Raw genomic sequence first — 5,320 nt, 5'->3', positions numbered from 1 at the left:
TCTTCATCAATCATTCTCCCACATTGACATATCTCAATGTTTTTTATACAAAACTTTCATTCCATGCTGAGCTTATGCCAAACATCTTCCTCAGTATAATGTTTTTCATGCAATATTCTCCCCCATTGACATCAATGTCAAAGTTTTTTGCAACTAAAATCTCTACATCAAACTCTACAATGACTGATACTTACTAGCTTGAGTGTCAAAAGAAATTGTTTAAAATAATATCCAAAAAGAGTCCTAGATGACTCTGTCCATCATAGATACTCCCCAATTTAGGAAGCATCAAAAAACAATCCAAACAAATAATAGTGCTCTATTACCTTGGACTAGTGCACTCTTGCATCTTCTACTCTAATTTAGGAAGAGGCATAACCCTAGGCATACCTCATAAATACTCAAAAGTATCTTTGGGAAGAGACTTAGTGAATATATCTATAATCTACTCTTTATTGCTCACATACTCCAATGTAATTTCCTTGTCTAGAACTTTCTATCTCAACATGTGATAGTTGATAGGAATGCACTTAGTCTTAGAATGCAACTCTAGATTCTTAGACATGTTTATCGTGCTTGTGTTGTCACAATGTATGACAATAGGTTCATTGATTTCTATCCTTATATACTTTAGCATTTTCTTCATCCAAATGACTTGATTGCAATTATTTTCTATTGCAACATACTCTACTTCCACTGTACTCTGTGATGTACAATCTTGCTTCTTGGTTAACCAAGAAACTAATCTTCCTCCAAGAAACAAAGCTCCACCACTAAAGCTTTTTTTTTCATCCATACTACCTGCTCACTCTACATCAGTATAAGCACTTAGAGTGAAATCATTAGATCTTTCATACCATAATCTGAATTCTAAAGTTCCTTTTAGATATTTAAATATCATTTTTCCTATTTCATAATGTGCTTCTCTAGGATCAACCTTGAATGTTGTAATAATTCCAACTTCATTTTCTATATCTAGCCTTGTGTGAGTTAGATATTGCAATTATTTGATCATAGATTTGTATATCTTCTACTTAATAATAAGTGTCTCATCCTTTGTAGATAACTTATGTCTAGTTACCATAGGTGTTCCAATGGGTTTACATGTTTTTGAATCAAACCTTTTTAATAATTCATTCAAATACTTAGTCTGAGAAATAAAGATTCCTTCTTTATTCTATACAATCTACAATCCTAGGAAATATTTCATCTCTCCTATCATACTCATTTCAAATTCTTCTTTCATCTCCTTAGCAAAATTTTTACTTTCTTTATCATTTCCTCCAAATATGATATCATCAAAAAATATTACCAAAATCATCAAACCATCATCAATTTCTTTCCAATATAGATTACTATCTGCCATGCCTTTTCTATATCCAAGCATTGTCAAATGCTTGTCCAACCTCACATACTAGGTTCTTGGTGCTTTCTTCAATCCATAAAATTCTTTCCTTAGTCTACACACTATGTCCTTGTCATCTATCAAAGGACATCCTTCAAGCTACTCAATGTACACTTCTTCTTCAAGTTCTCCATTTAGAAATGCCAACTCAACATCCATTTGATATACTTTGAATTTCTTCTATGCTGCATAGGCTAAGAATAATCTTATTGCTTCTATTCTATCCATTGGAGCATAAGTCTCATCATAATCTATTCCTTCTTACTATAAGTAGCCTTTACATACCTATTTGGTTCCTATCACATTCTTGTCTATTGGTCTAGGGACCAATTCCCATGTTTCATTCTTTGCTATCTGATCCAATTCCTCTTTCATAGCTTATTTATAGTAATAATCTTTGCATGCTTCATTTGCATTCTTAGGCTCAACTTGAGATATCAAGCATAGTTCTTCATTCACTCTACTTCTTATCATTACTCCTTTGTCTTTTCTTTTGATGATTTGTTCAGATGGGTGATTCTTTATCATATTCTTTTCTAAAGTAGGAGTTGCTATCTCAACTCTTGGCTATACTGAAGGTTTTGAGCCTTGTTCCTACCTTGGCTCTCCTTCATTCTACAAGTCATTATTAGTCTCAAGAGATACCTCATCATTCTTTGGCTCAATAACAACATCATCCTCTGAATTGTAATCAACTATTCTCTCTTGTATCCTAATTTTCTCATCAATTCTCACATTTGCACTTTCCATAATAGTCTTAGCTCTCTAATTATAACATCTATAAGCCTTTCTTTTTAATGAATAACCAAGAAACATACCTTTATCAATTATAGCATCAAACTTACCAATATCATCATCTCTTTTGATCTAGCACTTACTCCCAAAGATTATGAAATACTTAATTGTAGGTGAGTGACCAAACTACAGTTCATAAGGTGTCTTGTTTGTATCTTTCTTGACTTGCACTCTATTCATAGTGTAGACTTCTACATTCATAGCTTCTCTCCAAAATGTCTTGGATACATCATTCTTTGCTAACATAGCTCTTGTAGCTTCTATAATTGACTTGTTTCTTCTTTTTGCAATGCCATTCTTTTCAAGGGTCCTCAGAGCTAATAACTTTCTTTTAATTCTATTTTATTCACAAAACATGTTAAAATCATTCAAAGTAAATTCTCCTCCTCTATCTAATCTTAAACATTTAATCTTCATATCAAATTCATTCTCAACCCTATTGTTGAATATTTTAAACTTATCAAATGCCTCAAATTTCTCTTTAAGAAATGCAACCCACATCAGTCTAGAAAAATCATCAACTAGAATCATAAAATACCTTTCACCATAGAATCCTTTAGTCTTTGTAGGACCATTGAGATCTATGTGTACGATTTCCAACCTCACTATAGTAGTAAAATTCATGTTGGGAAAAGAAGTTCTATTATGATTTTCCAAAACACACTCCTTGCGAATTATGTTAGTAGGCTTTACAATCTTCAAAAAATCTCTAACTAAAAACATTCTACTAGTCCTTACAATATGTGACAAAATCTCTTATGCCATAAACAACTATCATCTACCTTTGTAACCAAACATGTTATTTCAGTAAGATTCAACTGAAATGTATTACCTCTAGATTTGGTTCCTATTCCAATTACCTTTCCATTTTTTTCTTTGATCATGCATGTCTTTTTTCTGAACTATAACTGATAACCTTTGTCTACTAGTTGTCCAACACTCAAAAGATTGTGCTTTAAACCATCAAAAAATTATACATCATCAATTTTAGTCTTACAATCAAGAGTTATAGATCCAATATCTTTAACTTGGCATGTTGCATTGTTTCCAACTTTGACAATTCCTCCATCCTAACTTTTGAAGTCAACAAACTTGTTCATATCACCAATCATATGATGTGAATGACCACTATTAATTATCAAATTAGATTTCTTCTCAACCTATTATACCAAAGCTACTTTTTTAGAATTTATTCTTTAATTTCCACAAGTCCAATGTCATCATCACTAGCACTTAATTCTTGTTCGTCAGAATCATTATCCTCATTTGCATATAAACACTCTCTATCTTTTCTAGGTTTATGATTTACCTTATACTTTTTCTCTCTTTTAGGACACTTGGATGCATGATGACCATATTCATCACAAGTCCAACATTTGAAATTTTTCTTACCTCCTTTTTCTCTTCTTACCAAAAGGGCTACTCCTTCTTCAATCTTTTTGTCCTCTCAGATCTGCCACTTATAGAAAAATCTCCTCTAACACTTGTGTTTTTTGATAGACTAGGTTTAATATTCAAGGCAATGAATGTTGTCTCTTTTCTAGTCAATTCTCTAGACTGTGTAAGTTCATTCTCAACTAGTTCAAGTCTTCCAAGCAATGTCTCCTTTGTGAAATCTTTGGTACAAGATATCAACAACTGTATCATTTGAACAACTAACTTAAATGGTGGTGTTAGGGTTTTCAATATCTTCCATATAACCTCATCATCTTCTTTGGTCCCTCCTTGAGCTTTAATTACTATAGTAATTTCCGATATCCATTCTATATATGTTATTACAAATTCATCTTTCATCATTTTGGCATCTTGAAATGCATAAATCCAACTCTGCAGCCTCAACTTCTTAGAATGTGCATCACCTTCAAAACTATTTTCAAAATCTTTCCAAATTAAATGTGAAGTAGCAAGTAATTTTACCTGATTGTACTCAATTTCAAGAAGTGCATTTAATAGTGCTTCTTTAGCTCTCATGTTGCACATGAAAAGATCTCTTTCTACCTCGGTACAAGTTTCTAAGTCTTCTTCAAAAATGATTTTCTTCTCTAATTTTGTCAAGGTCCAATAGCCCAAACCCATACACAATACATGTGTCTTCATATTTTCCTTCTAGCTATCATAGTTTGTTCCATAGAACTTTTGACTATTATTCCTAAACATATTTTTCTTGGATCTTGCAAAGTTTTTAAACAATAGTCCACCAAGATAATTTTGGGGGGGGGGGGGGGGGGGGAGGGGTGTGTGAATTAGTTATCCAACAATTAAAACATTTATCTTCTTTAAACAAACTTAACCATTCAACCAAAGTAAACAATAACCATAATAAAATTCTCATAAACAATTACAGTAGATATGTTGGCTAGGGAAACCCTTGCTAAGAGGGAAAACCCTAGTGGGAGTGATGCCCACAAGATGATGTACTGATATAAATATTCCTTGTTAGAGGATGAACCCTATTAGGAGTCTATTAGAACATTTACTACAATGAGTCTCAATTAGGAGACTATGAATCCCTATTAGGATTTGTAGTACTATATATGCAAGATGAGTCCACTGCCCAAACATGCAATTTCACCTACATGAAGAGCTCAGTAATTAAACAAGTAATTTATTGTTATCTTCTCCTTTCCTTTCTTCTTTCCTCTATCCTATCAACTAGACCAATCATTGTCAAACATTGTAGACCAAATCATGAATCTCGAATCTAAATACCAAACCTTATATCACTCAACAAAACCTTGGCAATGAAATTTCCTTCACTTTTGCACTACTTTGCTTAACTTCACATTCCATACTCATTGTTTCTTATCATCAATTCAAATCCATATTTTCACATGCCTATGATAAAAGAAAATGTCCTTCCTTTATATCGAGTCCATAAAAAAATTCCTTGAGTTGGTTGTTAGACCTTCACAATTAATTATTATAGGACCTCATTAAGAACATGTTACACTTAGCGATAACATTAATCATCCATCTTGTAACTTGAATAACTTTTTGTACATGCAACATTATGATGAGTGAGATTAGCCACATTCTTCATGTCCTCAACCTTGATCCTCAAGATATCAACTCTGCTAAAAGATATAACAAGTTTACTAGAACATGCCTTTGTAAACTCTA

The sequence above is a fragment of the Cupressus sempervirens genome, chromosome 10 (assembly GCF_028749045.1).
Source record: "Cupressus sempervirens isolate cs-2001-9-10 chromosome 10, ASM2874904v1, whole genome shotgun sequence".
Lineage (NCBI taxonomy): Eukaryota > Viridiplantae > Streptophyta > Pinopsida > Cupressales > Cupressaceae > Cupressus > Cupressus sempervirens.
This window is presented reverse-complemented; position numbering follows the sequence as displayed.